The sequence below is a fragment of the Aptenodytes patagonicus genome, chromosome 9 (genome assembly GCF_965638725.1).
Source record: "Aptenodytes patagonicus chromosome 9, bAptPat1.pri.cur, whole genome shotgun sequence".
NCBI classification, from domain to species: domain Eukaryota; kingdom Metazoa; phylum Chordata; class Aves; order Sphenisciformes; family Spheniscidae; genus Aptenodytes; species Aptenodytes patagonicus.
In genome coordinates, this window is record NC_134957.1 from 4,385,754 (window position 1) to 4,411,427 (window position 25,674).

A 25,674-nucleotide genomic window follows, 5' to 3' on the forward strand; every position below is an offset into this window, starting at 1 on the left:
GGTACATGTCCATCTTTTTCTTCCCCTGCTGAGGGAGATAACTTTTACCAGAAGTCAAAGTCCCCTGGCTTGTGCAGCACAGCCAGGGACCCTCAGAGGGGTGCTTGGGGGTTGCTAATGGATTTCCTCTGGCCCCTGGTGCCTGCAGATGCTCCTTTCTCACCACGAAGTTGGGAGAAGATGGGGTGACAGCAGCACCCAGCCTTTGTGGGTTCTCAGGAGTCCATCAACATAGCCTCTGGGCAGCAGATGAGTGCTGGCATGAGGAGTCTGAAGGCAGCAAGCGGGACTGCGCACTGCCCAAACTGCAGGCAATTATGTTGCGATTTTTTCCCAAGCTCTCATAGAAACCTGTACCTTCTGTAATGGAGACAGGAAGGATTACAAGCAATCACTGCCTCCCAAGCAGTTGATATTCACAAGAAAAATAGAAGAGCAAGGGAAGGGGCAGTTTTGCCTCGTCAGCTAATGATCCTTGACTCTCTTACTTTGTGTTTTTGGTAGCAACCACAGAGAGGTCACACATGAAACTGTGGAAGTGTGAGGTATCTATTAAATATATCAATGGAGTTTTTTAAATGGAACACACGGTCCTGGGTAGTGTAAGCCACCGTCGGACGGGCTCGGGGTCATGCAGGCCTCCTGCCTTGATGTCACCGGCTGCCGGATTAATACCATGAGCTCACAGCATGGGCCTGATTAGAAGGCCGGGTCCCGGTTGGTTTTACCTCTGCCCTCTGCTAAGTCTTTGTTTGCAACGTGAGCAACAAGCTTTTCAGCTCATCACCAAGGTGCCACGTTCAGAGCCGAGGCGGATCACTTAGGTCTTTTACCACCTCTGGCAGACGCGGGGTTTAAAATTCCCATCCGGCAAGAGGAGGGCACAGAGGTGGAATCATTATCTCCTATTGTCCGACTGATTGTTTGGGCTCTGGAAAAGTCTTCCTTTTTGAAGATTTTTTTCTTTTCTTTTTTTTTAATCTTTTCCCCCTTTTCTTCTCATTTTCAACCTGCACCAGGAGGGCAGAGCAGAAAAGGCTGCTGAAAGACTTTTTAGCTTGCTTTCTCTCAAGGGATTCTAGTTCATGGCAGAAGAAACTAGTCTCTCCGACAGGAAAAAGTAGTGAGTTAGAGACCCTCCACCGTAACGAGGCAGTTTCCTTGTTTGGAGCCACTGGATTGCTTGCACAGGCTGGGGAGGGCCAAAGATGGAGACGGCAAAGAGAAGCTCAGGCCGCACTCAGGGGTGAGGGAGCATTTCATGTAACTCAGAGGAAGGCAGATGGGAGGAAGGGATTTAGTGTGATGGTGATCACCGCGTGATTAGAGGTGACAGGAACGATAGTGCATGGGTATGTCTACACCACTTGTTAGCTGCGTGCTGGCCTCCCAGGAAAGAGGGATGTCTCCTGTTAAACACAAGACTTTTAAAATGAAGTGGGTGGGACTGTAAAATGGAGGGAAGAGCAAAGGCAACCAAACATGGGGACTTTCGAACTGTCAGCTGAGACTGTGTTCTTCTAACAGCCACAGCAAAGCATGACTAGCTCCGGAAAAGTGGGGCTAATGCAGCTTTAGGCCATCCCTGCATGCATCCAGTTCTGGATGATCAGGGAACTTGAACATCTCAGAGATAGAGGCTACAGAGCTCCGTCTGCAGGCCATACTGCTGTCCAGTATCTAGTGTATCAAGGCCTGTACAATGGTTTTATCACACTGACCACCCACACTGACTGCAGAAAGCGCTTTGCTCAGACAGAGAGGGTGCAAACCAGCAAGGAGGTGAACACGCCTATCTCAGGCAGTATCCCTGACAGCTGTGCTCCTTCCAGTCCTGTTCTCCCTTCTGCAAAATGCAGGCAACACCATGCTGCGTGCAGACCCTGCCCTGACAGAGTAGGCAGAACAGAAAGAGCCTGACACTGTTCAACGGGGTTCCCAACTTCGGTAACACTGATGCCCAATACAACAGCTGGAAGAGCTGTCCTTACACACCACAGCAAATCCATGTTTCTATGCTGATCCAGGTCTAGTGTCTGGTTAACACTCACTCCTTTATGTGATTCTGAAAAATAACGACAACTTTTTATATAGCTTAGTCTTTTTCTCCTGTCTAAAGCTTTGGCTGTGATTGATGAAACTGCCTTGCATTGTCAGAACTTACTTGAACTAATAAACAATGGAAATGACTTTATCTGTGCTAGTGCCAGATCCATCCCACTTGCAGCCCAAGTTGTGCTTCTTTCCAGGAAACTCATGATATACTACTTGACCCCCTACTTGCCATTCTTCATGTTGGTTATTTTCCATTTTCTACCTTTTATCTATTCTGTGAACATTTTGCCCTAATTGCTCAGCTATTTGTTGATTATCCTGCTGCAGTTGTTTGTCAAATTCTTTTATCCATTAATCTCTGAGACCTTTCAGTTGCTATTCATCTGATACGGAAGTTTTTAACCGATGCTGTCCGAGTCACATCTGCCTTCATGTCATGGTCTTAAAAGCAATTTAATCATGGCTGGCTGTAGTCATTTGTGGAGCCATTTAGATGGGAACACCACATCCTAATTTTTGCCATTCACCTGTACTAGCTTCCTTAAAGCTTCCTTTGGAAGCCAAATTCTTCATATCCTGAGGTTTGTGGGTATTCTGCTATATGTAGTTGTTGCTTTATACCTAGCTGGGCAAAAAGCTTGTTCAGTAAAATGAAATCCTTCACCCTTGTTTGCTCATACCACTGGGAAGCACACCTGACAATACAGCTGGGATTTCTGCCACTTGTACTGAGTGAGGTGAGACCTGCCCCACTACCTCCTGCTCCTCCATACACGGACTGGAGCAAATCTTGTGCAAGCCTTATCCTATGGGAACTTGAACCACCTGTAAAACAGATTTCTACGGATATATTTTGACAGAGGCAATTAAACCTGCGCAGGTCACCACACATCAGGAGGTTGCACCTCATGTTCAGCACCCTCCACCATTAAGGTATGGAGGTGCTTGTGTCACGTGTCCTTTTCCAGGTCTAACTCTCCAAGTCATTAACGTGAGGGTCCCTTTTGCCAGCCTAGAGCTAGATGTGCCACCTCGTGCTTTATTGAACACAATGTATTTCAAGGAAGCATGGCTGGTGTGTTGTGCCGTTGGCCTTCCTCCAATGATATAATTCAATTTTTTCTGATTTCCAGACTAAAGATACTCATTCCTTTTGACAAGGAGTTGTGATGTCAATAAGATTTGAGGTGCACAAACAATAGCCTGTAACACGGTATCTTTCTTTTGTGCCAAATTGGCACTTTCTTCCTGGCTAACAGAGGCAAACCACACATGAAGATGTTTCCTGGGTCCAGATAGCCCACCACTGCAGCTTGGGCTAGGGCTGGCTTCAGCTCGACCAAGCTGCCTGCTTTTCTGCACCCTGCTCCCACTGCCGAGTTTTCTCTAAAAGCTTAGCTGGAGGACTGTGGGGATGGGAATCTCACTAACGGACATTCCTGAGTTTGATTTTAATGAGCAAACACTGTACCACCTGGCATGACAAGGCACTTAAGCAGAAAACAACGGAGAAAGGAATGTGCAGCTGGAAGGAGAAAAACAAGATAAAGACCATGAAGGCATTTCGCATGATCAGGAAGAACGGGCCAATCTGCTAGAGCATAGATGCGCGTGAACACAAGGCTATAACCTATCTGCAAGCTGCAGGTAGCGCGTGTACACTTCTGCTTGCTATAAAAGATGCTAACAAAAAGCAATAAAGGTCCTTGGTTGCCGTGTCTGCCGGAGTCCGTGCCGCTTTTCACCCCCACAGAGGACAACTCACTTCAATGAACATCAGAATAAAATCTTGCATACAATTGAATGTGCCTTACAGTGCTCTCAGCTAGACAGAGCGGTGGGGTTGGTAGCTTTTGAATTAATTCCACACTGTTTATCGGGAGTCTGGCCTTCAATACTTAGTATTGCTCCTAAATATTTTACCTCTTGTTGCACTATTGAACCTTTTGTCTGTTGACTTTCAATCCTTCCTCCTGGATTACAGCCAAAACTTCCTGTCTGCTGACACGCTTGTTCTTCAGAATTCCCCAAATTCAGGTGTGATCCACATATGATGTTACACGCTTTCTGGACCTGCAGGCTAATTTCTCCCACATTTGGGTGATGTGTATGTGACAGAGCACAGGAGCTTGTGAAATCCTTGAGGAACTCACATGAAACAACTTTGTTTCTCCTGAAATGTAAAAACAAACTTTTACCAACATTTCTCTGCTAAAGGGCTAAAGAAAAATGCATTTGCTAGATCTATGACTGAAAACCACTTAGCTCCTTGTACTATTGCAGCCATAATTTCTGGCATTTTAACAAGAAGAGGTGATGTTTGTGGAGTTACAACATTTAATGCTCTGAAATCCACAGTCAGATGCATCTTTCTATCTCCCTTTAATACCAGCCACACAGGGGAATTACACACACTGGGTCATTGCACCGGCACTCCTTGATCCACCAGGCTATTAAGAGTGGACAACAATCCTTTCTGGGCTTCGCTTGGGTACTTACATTGTTTCTGCAATCTTGGATCAAGCCCTGTTACTAAAGCAAAGGCATTAATCTTTCCACACTCCAACTTATCTCAAGCTTGTACTTGCAGAAAGGTAACTCACTCTCATCCTGAGGTATTCTATTTCAGGAGCCTTTACAGGAGTAAATAATTTTGTGGGTAAGATAATTATGAGTCCTTCTATTTCTGTATTATCCTTCCACGGTTAGTCAGATCTAAAGTAACCTATTTTGTTTAAGGAATAGGCTGCTGAAAACCCATTTTTTTATCCTGCACATGATGTTGAATAGAAGAAAACTCAACCACCCTGTCCAGTAAGCAGTTTCCACTGGGAGTGGGTATAGGAGCAGAGCTTATACACTCCCTGCGCCATAGGACACCACTGTACACTTTTTCCTGTATGGTGTACCTTGTAGGCACCCACACTCTTGCAAAATAATAATTTCAATGGTCACTGAGACACCAGAATCTAATAACACTTTGGGCTCCCAGTATCTTGTTTTTCATTGCTATTGTACAGTTCTGCCAATTTATGGATTAAGACACTAATGGTTTTTATATTCCACCTAGCCATATCTTCTAATGGTTTTTATATTCCACCTAGCCATATCTTCTCCCAGGCTCTCTAGTTCCTTCCAAACCCTGTTTCACGTCTACTTCAAATGCCATTTCCAAGACTTATCCAGTCCAGACAAAATACCCTCTACCTTCCCGCAGGCAGAGTGCCACCTACTGCAGGACTTTAAAGGTCCCTCTCATCCTCCAGAGCTTTGGGTTTGTTTGCCCTCAGGACCCCGATTAGTGAAAGTGATTATTACAGGTACCGATTGCTTTGACTAGATTTGTTTCTAGTTCCTTTTCTTTCCAGGGAATCCTTCCAGCCCTCCCGGCATGTGCTTCCACCCCTGCCCCTCATTTATGTTAGCAGAGTTCCCAGGTCCTGCAGTCATGCCTCACCTCTAGCACTGCGATTCTGAATCCCAGTTCATTATCAATAGGACCTCAGCCTCCCCCAGCAATAATGCAGCAGCTATCCCAGGAGTTGTTTTCTAGCAATACATGACTCCAGTCCCTCATCTGATTTTTTCTTTTTCTTCCAGCTTAGATGCCAAACCAGTTCAAAATCTCGACACCCATCACAACAACTGTAGTCTATTCTCTCTCCCCGCTGCAGGATCGTGGAGCTCAGCCTCATGCAGAGTGCAGTCGGTGGGCATCCAGCCAACTTTAGCTCCAGGATTTTCATCAGAATTGGTCTAACTGGGCTGTTCGCCTAAAGCCACAATCCACTCCACACAAATATCCCTATTTAAAGTCCCAATTCCACAGTGAAAGCTCAGCCTTGAGAGGTAACCAACGCCATTCAACAGTGAGTCTTTCAGTCGTCCCTCTCTCATGCTGGTCCCTGTCTCCCTGAATTAACAGTATTCTTTACCATGATGGGATCCCCCTTGCCTGTGCGCTTGTAGCTCATTATGCAAAGGAGCCTAAGTCCAGTGTATGAGCTGAGTGAAATGGGATCATTCCAGATGTCTCCATCCCAGTCCTCAGGGTCACTACTCCTTCTCCAGTTTGTACTGTAGTCAATATATCCAGTTTAACTGACAACTTCTGTTTATTTTTCTCACTTACTTGCTTACTGGATTCTCAGAATTCAAGTGTTCTTGTTCGCCCTATGTGGCAATGATTTGATTTCTATTCCCGCTCCACTCAGACTCTCACAGCCTCACTCTCATGGACTTGACTGCTGGGTTACCACCAATCTGCCACAAGTAAAATACAGTTTGATGATGCATTCAGACATCCCCTTCCATGCTAGTGCAGAGCAGAATAAAAATGGCTTGGTTAATATCTCTTTTACTAAACAAACTGGAGAAGCTGACAATTGCTAGTGCTGCCCTTGTGCCAGACAATTTTTGGGCATTTACATGTACATTAACACACCCAAATGCCAAAGCCGAAGGAAGACCAAGCCTGACAGTGGTGAGTCCTTGTTCAGATGCCTGGATGGTAGGTGACATCTTCTGGCTACTGATGAGGACTGTGGTGCCCGTGCACTATTACATCCTCAGGTTTTTCTTTATATAGTCTAGTTTCAAAGGAAAACACTCCTGATCTGCCAGTCCAAACCACTTTTTTCTAGGGTTAGCTTTGCAAATACAGCAGTGGGTATATGACTATATTATGTACAACTACATGATCATTCTGTGAAACAGCCCCTAGTTTCCAACACTTTTCCAGCCTACTCACTTCAGATCTACCAAGTTACTTTGGGCTGGCAAGAGACCCATTGTGTGGCTAAGGCATTCACGGAAAGTGGTGCTGTAGCCAATGTCATTCTCTGTATCATGATGACCTTTCCCACGAATGACCTCCTCACCTGGCCTCTGTAACCCTTCCTTGCTCATCCAAGCTGCACAGCTCCTTCAAAAACGTGTTGCTGAACATGTGAAGCATGCAGAAAATAGCTCTTCCTGCCCTCCCATGGCATAGCCCAAGGACCACATTGCCCTTTCTTGTCTGTCCGACAGGGTCCGGTGGCCGAAGGACCGTGCAGAGGAGCAGCTGCCTGTGAGGGCTCACCTGCCCATGGTGATCCTCTTGCGGTTTTGTGGTCCCTGGTGGCACTGGTTCCTCTGCAGGTCTGCATGTGAAAGTTGTGATCTGCCATGCTACACTGTGGCAGCGATGCTGCTTCTACAGTGAAGGACCCTGTGATCTGTGGTGCTATAAAAGCTGAAAAACTCCATCATTGCCTTTTATATATAATTGAAAACACAATAATTGACTGCAGTGTCAACTAAAGAAGGCAGGCAGCACCCTTGGAAATACACACACACGTCTGCGCGCACACACGTGCATACAGCCTCCTACTGCCAGCCAGGCAGTGCTGTGTGACTTGTCTTAATAGAAGGCTTAAAATAAATCAGAATTATTTCCAGATTAGAGGAAAAAAAATCCTGTGAAGATGTTTCAGTCTAAGCACAAAGAACACAAAAGAGAGCAGTCTCTTTGCCAGTCAGCGCAGCATTTTCTTTCTTCTGGTCCTTTGCTCTCTGCTCTCCTGCTCCCACAACCTGGCTTAACCTTTTTTTTCTGTCTGATGCAGGTGAACATGTGACATTGTAAAGCTGCTGCATCCACACCGGTGTATCTGTGAGCAAGTTACGTGTCTGCCAGACTTTCCCTTTTTATTTTCTTGACAGAGGTCTCAGCCAAGCTCCCCAAAGCAGCGTGGTTCCTTTCTGAACTGTTTCAGCACTTAAAGTACCCATGTACAGCCACAGTATCCAGGACCATAAACTCTGTCCCTCCTGGTATCGCCTGACCAGGCGCTAACCCTACAGAGCCTTTGACCCATGGCCATGTCATCTGGTGGAATTCACAGCAGAGGATCAGGAATACACGGGAGCACAGTCCATATCTTTGCCAGCTCAAGGGTCCCAAATACATCACAATGTCTGACGGAGCTGGTGCTCCCACCTCTGGTTGATTCACACTGCCGGCACTTCAGAGCAGTATGAAAAGGTTTTCTCTTCTCCGATGGTGGGGGAGCCACTGCAGGCAATTCACTAATTTCAGTGTTGAAGCACGTGGGGATCTTGCATGATTACCTTGATGCTTTTACTGGGAGACAAAGCCTGGAAAACATGCTGCATGGTAGTATCTAGCACAGCATATGAGTAACAGGGCATTGAAGGAGATAGGAAGGATGAGAGAAGAGGGATAGAGGCTGAAAGAAAAGCAAAAAGCCCTCCCAAAACCCCACCAACACCCCCCACTTCAGCTTTTTACATTAGGAGAATTTTTCATTTTTGACTGCTCAAGTGTGCCATTTTGTTTACCTCGGGTGCTTTTAGGGCAAATTATAGAAAAAGACCGGTTTACTTCACTCTCATTTTTAGACAGTTTCACTTTCAGCTTCTTCTAAACAAACAACATGCTACAATTTGGGGGTTGCAAAGGCTGCAGGGAAATATTGATTCCCTCACAATAACACTAAAACAGTTCACCCCAACATTTTGTGAAGGCTTTTACAAAACATACATTTTGAGGGACAAGTTTGACTTGACAAACTTCTTTTAAAGAGAGCTGACTTTCTTGCAGCCGCAGAAGAGCTGTTATTTACTACTTTTTCTTACAGAAAGAGAATTGTGGATGCTAGAAATTTCTTTTACTCAGGTAAATAGCTCTGAAGTTTCAGATTATCTGGCTATGTGAAAAACTGCACTGTAACGCAAGAAAAATTCTAATTATTCAGCTAATTAAAAAAGACTTAATTATAATATAAAATAATTAATTTCTTTTGATACTTACAACTCAGACACTCCCTTGTATACCTCAGGGGTCCAGAAGTCTTAGCGAATGTAACAATGGGAATTGCTTCTTAGAAAAGCCAGCTTTCTCTAAGGCTTTTCTTAGCTTGGCAATAGTTCTGTATACGAGAATAAGGACTGGTGGCCAATAGTATAGCTGGAGATTTCTGAGCCATCCGATCTCAAATGCAGAAGGTCATATGCCACCTCTACTATCAAAAGCATTCCAAAAAAAGACACCAAAGTATCGCGAACTGCATTACTACTAGTGCACTACTGCACTATGCGAACTGCAGCTCATCTCATCTTGCCATCACAACCCCAGTCACAGCCCCCTGTGGGGTACCACTGGACTAGGAACTCCAGAGCCAGTCTTTCTTTAAACCCCTCTGTCCCACGGTCTCATCACAGACTTCCAGTCTTTTCCTGCCTTGTGAAACTGGTCCGTGTCATCCAGTCAACTGACACTCCAGGAGCAGCGCTGCTCCTCTACCACACACTACCAGCTTTAATGTACCTTCTGCCAGAGCTGCAGTCACGGGGGCACTGGGGATCACAGCTAACCCCTGCAGAGATGAGTAGCTGAGACAGATGCACAACGTCAGGAGATGCCAAGATGGAAAGGAGGCTTATGCTTCCACTCAGAGCCATCGCAGTGACCTTTTTCCTCATTTTATGCCATTTGCCTCAACTACAGATCCCAAATCAGTTTAATTCGAGGAAACAGATCTAGCTTCTGTCGTCCCCATCTCATTTAGCCCAGTAAGGTGGGTGGTGACTGCTGTCGCCAGCTGCTCCGACATTCTGGGTCTTAGCTGCTCCTCTTAGCCAGAAAAACAGTCCAACTATGAAGGACATGGGCTTTATTTGCACCCTGGTCCCTCACATCCAAAAGCATGTCAATTTTGGGGGGAAAAGCTAGCAGACATCCTAAAGACAGCTGGGAAATATTAAGTACACTCAGATGTTACAAACTTCAAGAGTAAGGGGTGGGAGAAGGCAGTGCAGGGCCTCTGGACTTGCCAAGAAAGGAGTTATTTCTTGGGACATTTGCATTTTTCCAAAGTTAACTAATAGAAAGGACTTGATTTGGTGAAGGCCTCCAAGCAATTGGTCTGTGAGATCAATATCAACTAGCATATTAACTCCAGCATTCAATACACCCTCACTCTCATGTGTTCTCCCTTTCCAGATCCAAATATCAGTGTAAAGCAGCCACTGGGAAGTGTGGCATGCCCAAGGAGAGCCTGCTGACATGAAGCCAGCAGATACTGAAGGTTCATGCTATGCTGACTCTTTTCTTCCAAAAAGCATTTTAAAAGGATAGATTTCTGAAAGCTTTTGAGGCTGTCAGGTACAGCATCTTAGCCTTAGACTTCGTGGTGCTTTAGCAGCACCTCTGTCTTTCTATGTTTCTTACAGCACATCATGTAATAGGATCCTTCCCCACCCCTTCATCGTCTTGGAGGCTTCCAGACGCCAAGGCAGGACAATCATACAAAACACACAGCCATGCATGCTGACAGGCACTCAGTGGAACTCGTAGTTAATATTACTCATAAAAACCAGTATGTTTGCCCCCTTTCTACTCCTGGTGGAACACTAATTCCCAGTGAAAACAATTGTGGCATCTTATTTCTTGCTCAAGGCTCTAAATCGCTCCACCCATTCATGTGTCATAGATAAGAGCTGCATTTACATCCTGTCAGTCACACCCTGCTGCACAAGAAAGTGAAGCCACTTTACTCAGGTTAGTTAGTAATGCAAGACCCTTTCCCAGAACAGTAAACTTCTTTCTGACATCTTTCATGGCAAAATAGGAAAAGGAAAATTCAATTACATTTCAAACCCTAATAAAATTCACTTATCTTTCCCCTTTTTCTATTTTTAAAATATACCTGCCTTTGCTACTTTTACTGGATCTTCTCCCTCTTAAAATTCAGTAAACCTTGCGTGCATCCTCACTCATCTCCTTCTCTGTGAAGAATTAGAAAGAATTAATAAGCTGGGATATTTGAATAAAATCTTTTTTATTTCATGGCCTGATTTTACTTCCATAAACTCTGCATTTATAGCAACCTCATAAATTACCAACGTATATAGAAAATAAATACTCCTTGTCTCTCCTACTAAGCCTGCAGACTTAGCAAACAGATCTCTCAAAATCACAGGAAAAGGAAAGGATATTTTCTTTTCGACTCATTCAACTGGAAATACAATTTTGAGAAAAGCAAAGCAGTGTTTCCCTTTCACTGTTTCCATTTCATTTGGGCTGATAAATGCCTCTGGGACATAGCATTTCTGGTTTCACCTCTTCCCAGCCATCTGTCTTGATCTCTTTCCTTCTCTCTCTCTCTTTCTCTCTCTCTCTTTCTCTGTCTTCCCCCCTTTTTCAATTGGCCTAAAAATAAGTGGTGCCTGGCAGCTGAAGAGTGTTGGCTGTCAAAGGGATTGTTGGTATATGACCTTCTGTCTGTAGTAGAAGAGGGCTGGTTTCCTTTAGATAGGTGCTGAGCAAGCTGAGAAGTGGTTTGACTATCTTCACTGATGACATTAACCAAAGGATGTTCCAGAGATGTCAAAGTCCTGTGGTTAGGTAGGCAGCCAGTTGTGAATGATGGGACTTTATTACTAACAGTCCCATCTAATAAAAACATGTTAAGACTTTGAAAGAAAAGAAAGCCATTGTGAATTCATGTCCTTCTTTGTGCTTCTGCTGCCAGCAAGGCACTGAATTAGTGTGAAAATTGAGCAAAAATTAATCTTTGCCTCATAATCCATTATTTAAAAGGGAACACTCACTCACTATAATTTTCAAGTCACTGCTTTAGCAAAATCATCCTGAAATCTGTAAGTTTGCCATAGGGGAAAAATAGCAACATAAGACTAGGTCTTGAGATTTGCCAGAGCGCCAGACTCTTAATCTGCTTACTGCATTTACCATTTGCAATTTTGCGTTGTAGTTAGAGCCTCCCCAAGGTCACCCCAAACATCTCAAAGCTTTTAACCATCTGTCTCCGATTCCTAAAAATTAACATGGAGTTGGAGAGAGAAAGACTAACTGAGTCATTAGGGTCACTCTCATTTACCAGAAAAAAGCATCTGTGCCAGGTGCACCAGGAGCAGAGCCCTGGGCAGCCACAGCAGCAAACCAAAAGCCTTCAGTCCTCACAGCTAAACCCATGGCCACACCACACCTCTGTCACCAAAGTGACTGTGTGCACGCTCCCTGCTGACACCAGCAAGGAAACGACGGGCAAGCTGGGATCACACATGCCAGCTTCACCAGCACTCACCTCTGCTAGCCCCAAATCCTGTTGCAGGTAGAGATGTGGGACTCAGGACCTCTTCACGCCTGCCGTAGCTTGAGCAGTCATCGCGTAGGAGGGCCTCAGACACAGAGTTTGTTTAGTCAGGGTTTCCCTTCAGCACAGCTGTCTTTAACAGCTTTAACATCAGTTTCTTAGTCTATACCATGCTTAAAATGAGCAGAGTTGTATAAAAGACAAACTGCACAGCTGTGTTTCATTTGTCATATGACTGCCTGCTGTCCTCCAGCTTTCCATGTAATTTTGGAGAGCAGGAATAAGGTTGAGAGGATAAAGCAAACAGAGAAACACTCTTGTGGCTACGGGAACCAATCCCAGATCTTTAGGAAGGCTTGAACCAGGTCACTGAATATTTCTGTGTCTACTTTCCCCTCCTGAAACATGGCAGTAAAACACATTTCTTGCTTATATACGTAGATTGTGGTGTTGTTTGGTCTCCTGCTAGCTGTCTTGCAACCTGGGATGCCAGTCTCTGTTGGCATCCATAAGATCTGACATAATATAACAACGCTACTAACAACAAAATACATATGTTACTGAGCATGACACACACACAAATCTAGCTCCTGCTATGACACAAGAAAGGACTAGCAGGGAAATTTGTATTTTGTTTCTACTTTTAGGAAAAAGAAAAGGAAACAAACAAACAATAATGGTAGACTATAAAACAGCAATAAAAAGAACGGAGATTAAACTGCAGCATGCAGGCACTTTATAAGAAATAGTCTAAATTTGTTTCCACTGTGTCTGAAAAACAAATCCAGGCCAAAAAAAGGCCAAAAAAAAAAAAACAAACCCACAGGCTGCCTAAAAAAAGATATTATGGAAGGAAAGGACTGATGAATACTTTGAGAATGTGTTAACTTTTAAACAGCTTGAATATTCAAATTGGAATAAAAATATTCCTTCAATTAAAAATTATTAAAATTAGCTCAAAGTATTTTTTGGTGTGTTCACTGCAAGAATTTAATAGGATCTAGTACTCAGCAAAGCTTTGAAGCAAAAATAACGTCTCAGGAGCTCATTACGCATTAAATCCTATCAAAAAGCAGGATCCCACTATGAAATTAACACAATTTGCAAATCATTATTGCAGGCTACTCCTTCCCTTGCTCTTTTGGTCATTTTTAACTTGAATCTGTGATGCTGTCAAAACCGCCACCAACAAAAACCACTCACAGAAAAATGGGCATTGTATCTGGAAACATCCTGAGCTGTGAACAGCATGGTACAATAGTCACACAGAACAATATACACAGGAGAAGCTGTCAGGAAAGCCGAGAAGTAGAAAGTAAAGTGAAGTGAACCAGGGGATGTGGATCAAAATCTTGTTTGGGAACTTTTTATACGGTAGGAAATTTTAAACTTTGTGCTTTCCCAGGCTTCTGTGAATGTAGTGGTGTAGTTTTCAGCCTGATGGCTAAATTAATTGGTTATTTTACAGGACATGTTCCCTCACAAGTATTCATGAAATATGAATCACTGGACAAAGTCTCCTTTTAATGAAATGCTGGTTCTTGTTTCCTCTTGTCTGAATCAAAGAAAGAGGAAAAAAGGACAATCAATATGGTCTGAAACAGCTATTGCTCATTAAAATTCTAGGCTGTCAATACAGTATATGTCTATCACTTCGGAGGCTACTGAAGTGTTGGTGGTAATGGCACTTTACTACTGTATTTGTTAAAGTACTTGTGGTGTCTGCTAAAACTTAGGAGGTGTTGGCTGCCTTCAGTGCTTCTGGGGGCCAAAAGGAAGTGACGATTAAGGGAGAGTCATCAGTTTCCTTAACTGTCCTCCGCTAATGTGAAAACCGATGTAGTTGAGTTAGGGGATTCGTCTCCATAGAGCCCAGCTGTTATTTTTAATGCAGTATGTGGAATATTAAACTGTTTATCTTGTTATTGAAGCCATAAGAAGGCTCTTTCATGTCATCATTTCTATTTTATTTTGTTTAGAGTCCTTCATTAACTTTTCATATGAAAGATCTGTAATTTACATCTTCAAAGAACTTTCAAAATGTAAGTTTTAGGGACGACAAGTGCTGTATGTGTGCAGTTCTATTCTGATGGCAAAGTCAAATTGCAAAAATACCATCAAGAATGTTTCTTTCTTTTCTTTTTTATTTATGAGTAAAGCACAGGGCATTTCTTTGGGGAAAAAAGAATTATTCTGACTTGATACTAATCAGCACAAGCAGAAGGCTAAAACAGTGCTGCCTCTGAAAGGCTAAAGAAGGCTTTATGGTCTATGGTCCAGGCAAAAAGCCTTAAATTAATTAGAGGTAGCTTAAGACCAGGAACGTTCTGCATATAAGTATTGGGTTTGCTTTGCAATCCTAATTCTGAGCAGTCAAAACCCAAAACCAACCCCCTCAAACCTGCAGAGGTTTCATTCCTCCCTGTTAGGTCAGGGAACATGGCCTGATTTTCAGAAACCTGGGAGTGGAGAAAAACCCTGGCCACTGCTGTTAAGCTTCATTTCTCTGTAATAGTGTTCAGTCCCAATAAGAAGTGCAGCTTGGAAGACCATTTCACTGGGACATTTCATCAGCAACCACAGCAGTGTTCAGAAGCTGTACACCAAATCCTTGCCCCACAGAAGTCAGCACCAACATCCTGACCAGCCAAAAAGGTTTATATTACTACATCTAAGGGCGATAACCCCTCCCAGGTCAAGTCCCTTATTATAAATCAGTCAATCAATCCCCAAGATTGCTAAAGCATTCAGTTTCACATTGTGATGGTAAAGCAATTAAAAGCGCGGCCCTAAACAAATTAGATTTTGTATGTTTGGTTTTACAAACGCCCAGAAAAGGGTCAGAGCTTTTATCACTGTTGTCAAGGGGGAGGGAGAGAATCCATCAAGTCACACAGAACTAATTTACACCACTTAGTGAGAAAAATTGGAGCTATAAATGGTAATCCAAGTAGAAAGGTTTCTTTCAGTATAGAAATGCAACAGACTCTATAGAAGCCTGACAAATCGTGAGTTGGTACTAGCTGAGGAATCAAAAGAATTAAGGACACACTGGAGAAGAGGGACCTCTAGAAAATCTTCTTTAATGACCAATAGTTGTATGGATATTTGTCAGTAACAAGTAACGTAACCCCATAAGTTAGAGCACATCAATTTAAATTTTTATTTGGGGGAGGGGAGGGAGATATTCACAAAGCAATGCATTTAATATTTGACCAGCTCTAGCTGACATTCTAGTGAATAATTTTGCAGCTAGGGAATTCCCCACAGGATCTTTGCGGAATGAAAGAATTTTGTAACATCTTCTAGAAATCAGAAATGTGTTTCTGATAATATCCTGGAAAAACTTCAGTGGTGATCTTAAGATCCATATGGATCTTATTATAGTCTTCCTGCTTGCTATGGGACATTCTGGGAATTGAGGTGAGTTGTGAAAGATCATTAGCTAAACTCAATGTGATTAATTAAAATGACTCTAGCAATGACTGGAAAAACCCTGGAATCTGGAGTTGTCTGGCCATGTTTGTACATGTAATCTGTTATCTCAAGGTGGTTGTCGTGGTTTGACTCCAGTTGGCAACTGAGCACCACACAGCCGCTCACTCACCCTCCCCCCCCAGTGGGATGGGGGAGAAAATTGGAAGAGCAAAAGTAAAAACTTGTGGGTTGAGATAAGAACAGTTTAATACTTGAAATAATAATAATATAATAATAATAACAACAATAAATTGTAATGGAAAACAAAACAACAAGAGAGTGAGAGAAAGAAAGAAAGAAAGAAAGAAAGAAAGAAAGAAAGAAACAAACAAACAAACAAACAAACAAACAAACAAACAACGTGATGCAACTGCTCACCACCTGCTGACCGACACCCAGCCAGTCCCTGAGCAGCGATTGCTGCCCCCCGGCCAACTCCCCCCAGTTTCTGTACTGAGCATGACGGCACATGGTATGGAATGTCCCTTTGGCCAGTTGGGGTCAGCTGTCCTGGCTGGGCCCCCTCCCAGCTTCTTGTGCCCCTCCAGCCTGCTCAGTCGGTAGAGCACGGGAAGCTGAGAAGTCCTTGACTAGTGTAAGCACTGCTGAGCAACAACTAAAACATCGGTGTGTTATCAACATTATTCTCATCCTAAATCCAAAACACAGCACTGTACCAGCTGCTAGGAAGAAAATTAACTCTATCCCAGCTGAAACCAGGACAGTGGTATTTCGTTATCGTGCCCTAGAGCTATACCACCACGACTGCAGCTCTGGGGATCGCTTTACTGCACTTCTCTGCATGGTGGAGGCAGATGTGCCCATCTGTGCTCACCTGGCGCCTCCCTTGGGTTGTCGTGCTTTCATGGCACTCGATTCCCTTATTCCTCTGTTTGATCCCTTCCTGCTGTCTCTCTTGTCTATTGGGTGCTGAGACAAAAGCAATATCACAGAGATGGGGTGGTAGTGGTGCAGGGCTGGGTAACTCTGACAAGACTTGGAGACTGTATGCAACCCTGGGTGATGCTAATGTGTGTCTGGGTTAAATTTCTCCTTAAATTCTCCCAGCAAGTCCACCTAGGCTTAAGTGTGCAAGCTGCTCAGAGTGGGGACTATCATTCACTGTGCCTTTACTCATCAAGGCACACGCCTAATGCCTTATCTTTAATGAAAGTCTCCACATGTTCCTGTACTATAAATAATAATTTAAATATTGTATGTCTCAGCTCCAGTGGCTGAGGTTGAAGTGATCATTTTGGAAAGATGGAACAGCTCTCATCTAAAAATATGTATCTGAAAAACTATTCTGGAAGAAGCGAGACTTATAAATTGATAAATGAGTTGAAACTGGGATGGAGACTGTGAAGAGAGGAAAAATTCAGCTCTCAGAAGGAAGGAAACTAAAGAAAAGCATGAACTGTTCCAAGACTTTTATTGTTTAAAATTAAGGATTTGAGGCGTAGCGATATAACAACTGGGAAACTGGCATTCTGAAAATGCTGACCTAGATGAGGAGTTTTTGAATCCGAAAAACCATCATTAAGGAGACTTTCCACTTAACGAAAATAAGCAGGAAAAATGGAAATGTTTTTAATGGAAATGTAACTTTGCAGGAGATTAGAGAAGCGTGACAGAAACCCAAAATGAGGATTCAGAGGAAGCATATCTCAGCCAACTAAGTAGCTTTGATCCTAATTGATAGGAAGCACAGACACAATTACTGTCTTTCCAGTTGCCTCCATGTGAGCAATACGGTCAGACACTAACCTGCAGAGTGCAGGAGTCCCTCCCTCCGCTGGCTCACACCGGATTTGTGCTGCTACGCGCAGACTGCTGCCACTGGTGGCAGGCCACCGCAAGAACAGTTTCGTGAATGAGGCTTTGGAGTTGTACAAAATGATATACTTTTCTTAAATAAACAGTGTTTTTTGCCTTAAAATTACTTTTTTTCATGGACAAACATGGAATATTTCACATGTTCTTCTGAGACTAAATAGCACTGAGTATAAATAGCCCCCCCAACATATTTCCTTTAATAATCCAGTAAAATTCTAGCACATTTTTTTCCACATTCCATGTAAAAAGCAGAAAACGTTTCTCATTTCTGTTTGAATTTTATCACCTCACTAATACAAAAGACATGTACTTCTAAGCATGACCTACCAAAGGTCTTCAAATTTTACAGCGCACGGACCAAATTAATTGCTTTATTAATGATTATGATAAAACCAGAGTTTTACTTCCTACTTATGAAAAGCTATTTCTCTGAGAGCCTTGAAAACGTAAACACATGAAGGCTCTGAGGTGAATGTACCCAGTGATACTGGCACTCCAGACGCTGAAACCGAGGGGGAGGGAGGATGCAGAGAGATTCAAAGGTAAAGGAGACAAGAACACGCTGTGGGCCACAGCAGAACATGGAGCAGAATCCACTTCTGTGGTCGTAATGAAAGGACAAGTTTTGTTTTCAGGAGAAAAACAACCTCCCCACAGTCTAACTTGAAACCAATTGCATAAATGGAGGTGATATTCATAGGGTGGTGAGTTCTTTGACAGAGATTCATTTGAAGTACACAGAAATCAGTGAGAAGGTATAGTACTGCAGTAGGTTTTGTTTTAGCCCTGGAAACTTACAGCACCCACCAAAATGCTGATGAAACTTGGAATGTCATTGGAGTGGTGAGCAAAAACTGCAGCAGGCCATTTTATTGACTTGGAAATCTCACACTAGTAAATGGAGAGAAAGAGTGAGCAGATGATGGAGAGCTCGAACAGCTTAAGCTGAACTAGGGAGATAGAAAATTAATTGCTGCATTGGCATTAAGGTATAGAGGGCTGGGCACTCGTGGGAAGGGTTAAAAGTCTGCATTTACCCTGGATTGCAGTTCAAGGCGGGAGACTTTTATGCTGAGCGAATGCAGGCTGGAGAGGGAAAAGAAGGCTGATTGATAGGAAAGAATCAAGCTAGTGAAAGTGAATAATAGAGGAGCAGACAGTAATTGTTGAAGGAGATTTGATAAAGTGTTTCAGAGCAAGACAAGGAGCAGAGAGTCAAATATTGTGCTGCCACAAAAGCCAAAAGTCAGAAAAAAAGAGTAGAAGCGATGCTTTTTTTCCTCTCAGAAAACACCTAACAGGGGCCACATGAGAGAGAAGAATCAATAGGGCTGATTTAAAGTGTGTTAAAAATTACTTTAAAAAAAATCCAAATTATTCTGCTCAATTTAGTTGGTGAATCAGCAAGATCTATCATGGAATATTTGAGGCCAGGGTGGAGGATTATGAAAGGAAGCACAGGGAAGAGCAGGGCTCCCATAGGAGCCCTTTGTAAGAAGAAGGGCTAAGAAAGAAAAGATTGGGAAGGTTTGAGCAAGAAGTTTTTAGCATGCTCTAAAAACATGACCAAAAAGTCAGCCTTGAGGAGCTCACAAAATAGCGAAGAAAGGGGAGATACAAAACTATAGCTAAATGGGCCCAGAGTGGGCAAGCCAAGATACCTCTGTTAGCTGGATGCCACGGCAGGAGGAACCAAGAAGGAGGGGGCTGGTTTGATGGATGCCATGACTTTCAGAGACCATCCCTGGTTGATGGATGCCGTTACAAACGTGGCAGCAGGGCTGGAAGGGCAGAAGGGTGTACCAGCACTGTCTCCCTGCCATGGGGGCTGGTAACTGAGGAAACAACGACGACTTGGACAGTCTAGGTTCTGAAGGATGAAGTCATCAACAGCGCTGATTTTTCTAATTAAACAGTTAAAAAGTTGTTTGACCTATTGCTTTTTCCCCTTGTGCATGCTCTTCTGAGAAAGAGCATGAAGCAAAGAGCTTGCTCTGCAGTCTCAAAGGTCTGGGCCCACAGTGCATACACACATGTATTCCCGCTGTCAGAGCTTACGTGTTCATGTTCTAAGAGAGCAGACTGTGGGGTTGTGCTGAAAGTTTGCCGTTATGCATGACTGCAGGTTCAGTTTGCATTTGCATTTTACCAGTTGCTGAATCGTAGTCTAGAACTGGCTGGCCTGCAGGTCCAGACATCATCCTGGTGGGCTGGCACTGAATGGAGATTGCTGAGGCTCCCTTTGAAGGACCACTGTTGGCCTTCCCAACCACACTGAAGTCCCTGTGTCCACAGATTAAACAAGATCTTAGAGCTGGAATGAGCTCAAATGTAAAATAATGCAGTTGGCCCCTTCCCAGAGAAAGCTGAATCTCTTTAAGGCTGGCTTTATAGCTAAGCATGGCTGTCCTGCTTTCCCCCCATCCCAAATGCTTACCGCTGGAAAGGCCCAGATCATATACAGCCCTGGATAATCCCATGCCTTGACAAAGATAGAGTAACACTAGCAAGGAAGACAGGATTAAGAAAGAGTTGTTTTCTCCTTTAGAGCACAGATCACCTTTAAAAGGAGAAAATCAACTGCAGAAAGAATCTCAGGAATGTAATGAAGCAGCGCTCTGGGAGAGCGCACACAGGAGCCTCGCACCTCCCAGCATGTGTGAAACACAAGCAAGTGTAAAAGCAAGCACAGATTAAAGTTTGTCTCTTCTCAGTTTGACTGCCCTAAGGGAGACAATAGCAGGATTAAAAAGAATAATAATAACAATCAGCCTATGGGAGTAATTTTTAATAAAAATACTCAGCTCAGGAGGAAGCTCTGGCCTGTACCTGTCTGTATGGAGGCTCCCAGGAGGGCAGCTGCTGCTGCTGCTCTGCAATCAAAAGGAGCTGTGGTAGGGACACAGGAGAGTACATCAGGGCTGTAAGAGTCTAGGACATGCGGGTAGGGGGAAGGTATGGTCTCAGCCACAAATGCACTGTGCGGGAGTAAAGGCACAGACTACCGATTTCAATGGGGTAACACTTCAGGTGCATGGGGGGGCTGATAAAAGCACTGACAGCATACAGACGCTAATGAAGGCATGAACTGCGTGGTAGGGCTTTTTTTAAGGACTGCTCAATGAACTCTGCTTTTAGATACATCAAGTAAAATGTGTAAAATATTCACTACAGGGGTGAATCTCAGAGATCAGGAATAGATGCCACTGGGAAAACACAGCTGCACCTGAGACTGCAAAACTGCACAAAGGGGTCATCAGATATCCTGCAGTTGCCTTGCTGGGCTGTGGCAGGCTTACATGACAGAAGAGGAACACTGAGTCGACACCAGTGGTATATATGCCACAGTGGGGGAATCATATCACTTCTGTGTTTCATTTTGCCAATCTAATAATGGATCTAATCATATTTACCCACCTTACAATAGCGCAGTGGAACTTAATGGGGTGCTTTGAATTCTTGGACAATACACCCTATAGAATTACAAAATTATAACAGACTCCTTCTCAAAGATCCTACAGTGTTTTATCTTACTGCAACTGCCATGGTAACTCACTGCCCAGAAAACCTTTGATAAAAATCTCAGTTGTCTGTTGCACATCTGCTTCTAAATCAATGGTAACCCCGAGTGTCCATTATTGTGATCAGACACACCGTTTATGTGATGCTTTCTGACGAATGCCCTCACAGAGCTCCTACCAGGTCCCTGTCCATGGGCATTTCAGAACAGCAAATAGATTTACATCCCCAAAACGCAACCGATTAATTAGTGTGGCTCTGGGCCTGGTGGGCAAAGGAAACTTAAGCGACACAAATGAACAAGTGCAAAAATGCCCCAAAACTAAGTATTGTATTTAGGGATTGTTAGTTCTTTTCCCTATCTAGGAAAAATTTGCCAAGGAGTTGTCGCAACAGAGCAGTACCACAAGGATGCATTCCTCTTTCCAGCTGTTGAATACATCATGGCAAACAATGTCCTGCCTTTTAAACTTTCTTTTTGATACTAATTTTTTCAGACATTCAACCAGTACGTGCCAACACCCCTATGGACCTAAGCTTCCTCAAAGGAAAATAATGACAAAATGGCAGAAGCAGAAAAACCTGACCCTTTGTGTACAACTCCTGCAATTCTGGAAATGCTATCAATCAGTTTAGTCTTTATTCCTCACACAAAGATGGCAAAAGTACAAATGAAACTTATTTCAACTTTGTTCTAGAACAAGGATAACCTCCAAGTCTGTAAAGTGGTTTTTTTGAGGGATAGCTTTTCCTATAGAGTTAGCCTATAGTGTCAGCCCCTTCAAAAAGGGGCTGAAAATAGAGAAGATTGCACCACTTGCCTAAAATTCCGCAGAAAAAGGGAAGGAGCTTGATCGGTGCAAAGCTGATCCCAGCTCTGGATAAGAGTGGCCGCCAGACAAACTTGTTGCCTTGAGAAGTGAGTTGCCTTCATGAGATGAGATGTGAGCACAGTGGCAGGGGTTAGGGCAGACTGGGAAGGCAGCCACCTCAGCAATGATAACCCGCTCAAACCCCTACATTTGAGTACCCTGTGACGGGAGGGACAGTGGTGGTGATGGATGGGGACACTTTGCTCGGGGTTACATCAACAGGCGAGGAAGAGAGGGCTCTTCACAGGGCACAGAATATGCTCTTCACAGAGGCTGTGTTTTCTTCCCACATCAAAGCTGCTACTACTCTCCGCTGAAATGCACTTTGAGATAAACTAGCAAAAAGCTCTATTTAAGATAAAGCCAGTAAAGTTTGTTTCAAGTACTCGCAGACCTTGAAAAATCTAAAAAGCCACCTTCCCCAATCTCCAGTGCAGCCAGGCGGGTTAATGTGGATAGACCTCTGCAAGATGGCATGTACAGCACCGCCGCTCAGCGCACTGGCTGCAGAAGGGCTTTGTCATGGTCCTCAGAGTCACCCAGCCTCCATCCCAGGCAACAGGACTGCTCATGGAAATCCTGCTTAGCATAAGCAAAGGGTTGCGGCATCTGGGCCTTGGCCTTCAGCAGAGAGGCTGGCATACAGGATTAAAATTCCTGGCTGGCTGAGCTGACAACACCTGCTACTGCGTCCTGATAAGCTGGGCTACACAAGGACAATTATAAATGTCTCCAAGACATGTTAGAATACATGTTTTAATTTAATCAGAGAGAACAAAAAAGCACATTAATCACTGCTCTCTTAACAGCAAAGATGTCCAGATATTTGCCAAGATATCAGCATTTTTCCTGAACGCGTCAGGTACAAAAGGACAACAACAACAAAAAATTACAGCCTTACAGGGGTAGGTACAAGGCCAAATTCCACCTCGTGTTATGCTGAGCAGTTGCCAGCACAGTCAGCTGGGGGAAGGGAGAAGCCTGGCAAGGCTGCTGGAAAAGCGAGAGATGAAGGTCTCGGACAAAGACCTTTAGCTTTGTCCATAGCAAAACGACCAAGTGCTTTGACACTCCTTTACACTAATACACCTAACCTCAGAGGACCTTTGCAGTAAGTGTTTTCTCTCTGATTCTTCTTATGGTAAAATGAAAATTAACAAGAAAACATTCACAGAAATGACAATTGAATGCTGATGTACCAATCACAGGGCTGATCAAGGAGCTTTCTGACGCATGATGGAATGATCAAGGAGCTCTCTGATGTCGGAGCTGAGATATGTCCTTTCCTTACCATTCACAGGAGAGAAAAAAGCTCTCATCGTAATAACTTAAATTTTTTGCATTCTGTGCTCTGCTTTAATCACTAGTTGCCCCTTTATAGCACCCACCATTTGTTTTTAATGAGACCACCTTCAGGCTCGTTCTTGATTCTGCTGATGAGTTTTGACAGTGGGAACCGAGTCTGTAGCTGCCTATTTGCCTTGAGCAGATGCATTTAGGTTGGAAGCTAAACTGTGTACTCACTGGAAATGCATCAGCAGGTGCTGGCGCTCAGGGACAACTAGGGTGCTGTGTATTAATACCTGAGTGTGAAGCATCTTGTCAAGTCTTCAATAAAATAAAGAAGCAACAATTAAGAGACCTAAACACCACAGAGGTGAAGAGCCACTTTCCCGAAGGGAATGCTAAGACCCCCATGTTCTAATACCCCATGCAGAAAGAAGCAAGATCAGCTATTACTTTTCAATTCTAAAAAACATCTCTGAAAATTGCATTAGTGGGTCCTACAAGAAAGAATCTTTAAGAAAGTCTGGTCTATTATCTCCAAGTACTAATGTCTTTTCTGCCAACTACAGCATCATGCTTCTAGCAAGACCTGGATGGCTTGACTATATAATGTAAAACCAGGCACCTGTAAAAATGTGCCAAATTTAATAGTGTAGGTGAGCATCTAGGCAGGTTTTTGCTGCATAACTCCCTGCAGGAAGTTAAACTCCTCAAATTGAGCTTGTTATGACATGAGGTCTTCTTTCTTCTTACTGTTGTTATTTTTCCTCTTTTAAATTAACACATGCAGCTGAGTTTGGAGGAGCAGAGTAGTGAGTAAAGAGGCACTAAGTAATAATCATCTTCCCTAACTGTCAAAGGATTGTTTTTGTTAATGTAAAATGCAGACAATTTATTGACAGAGATATGCTGCAGAGGGATGATTTTGCTTTACTTTCACAGGCAAAAAAGTACACAGAGAAGTTAGATGGATGGACTGGTTTGATCTCAAATGGACGGCAAATCATAATGATACATTCAACCGAGAGGCTCAACTGGATCAACAGCTGAGAACGTTTGGCAGTAAAAGGTAAGTGATAATGATCTCCACCATGCATTTCTACAGCACCTTTTATTCCAAACCACTCCTAATATAACAGGAGGTTCTTTCCTTTTCCCTTCTTACTCTGGGCTACATTTCATATGGGGAGAGTGGGAGCAGGGAGAAGAGGGACTTACCCATTTAAAACAGCTATAGAGGAAGAGGCGCTGAGTTGCAAATGAAGGTGCAAGAGGCTGCGCTTTGGTAGGCACACTTAGATGCCATTCCTGAACTAAGGCCTGGGAGAAGTCCAACTGAAGTTGGTGAGACTGTTCATGTGAGAAATGATGAGAAGGATTAGGTATAGCTGGAACGCACTGATAGCACAGCATTTCTGAAGCATTTTCCTGAGCCTTGGAGTTGGGCATCCCTTGCTTCGGTGATTTAACAAAATTACTAGAAATGTAAATTCTAACAGGCACAAGATCACCCTGTGTCTCCTTCAGGTTGACTTCAGAAATTTATCATGTGTTTTTTGTTCTTCTGACCATCCTCACGTAGCCCTGAGAAATAAAGAACAACCTCCACAAGGGTTTATTTGGAGGCACTGCTTTACATGCATCCAGCATGTGTGATGCATTTTTGCTGTGGCACATGTTAGCACTATCCAAGTTCATCTGACAGGAACTAGAAAACATCTTTTCCATTTGAAGCCACAAGGGAATTTGAAGAGGGAAAGGAGAAAGTACAGAAAAAAAAGTGCAGAAAGTACAAAATCAATTTGAAAGTACAGAAAAAAAGTGCAGAAAGTACAAAATCAATTTATCTGTGGGATTTTGGCAATTCAAAATAACCTCAGCTTATATAACACATCGTTATTCATTAATTTTCTTTTTTACTCTATAGTTGGCAAATGAATGAGCTAAATGAATGACTATTGCTTAGTCATATTTCATCAAATAAGCTACTATTGTTTCCATTCCACTTCCTACAAAAGTCTGAGGAAAAACAGTAAATACAAACAGGTGAGGAACACACTGGAAACATGATCACGCAAAAAGCCTGATGTATGCTTTTGCGTATTTCTTTTCCTGAATCATACTTCACAGGAGGTTACCTAAATGGAGATTTATTGGGACAACCTCTTTCAAGGTGCACTCAGATATCTAATGAGAGTATATGCTCAGAAGTTTGCTTTCCATGTTGTTTGAAAGACTGCATCTTTAGTAGCACAGAGGAAAATGTCACCTATTGAATCACACAGAGATTAATCTTCAGCAGCCCAGCTATTTCTTAGAAGCCATCCATCTGAGTAACCTGGACTAACCCTCCCTACCTTATGTAAGCTGACAAAATCATAGTGGAAGGTGGCTGCAGGATGTAGAAAAGCTACGGGAGAAGCCATTTCTTTACCAGGAAGGAGATGAAATGGCCACGCAGCTCTTTGGTCTCTTTGACCTTTGTTTCCGCAAAAAGTGAAACTGGT

General features: G+C 43.3%; 1 long non-coding RNA gene across 1 annotated transcript in view; it reads right to left on the reverse strand.

Moving 5' to 3' along the window:
- The window catches only part of LOC143164423 (uncharacterized), a 235,494-nt gene that overhangs the window by 15,787 nt on the left and 194,033 nt on the right, over positions 1-25,674 (reverse strand). The gene's annotated exons all lie outside the window — the stretch shown is intronic.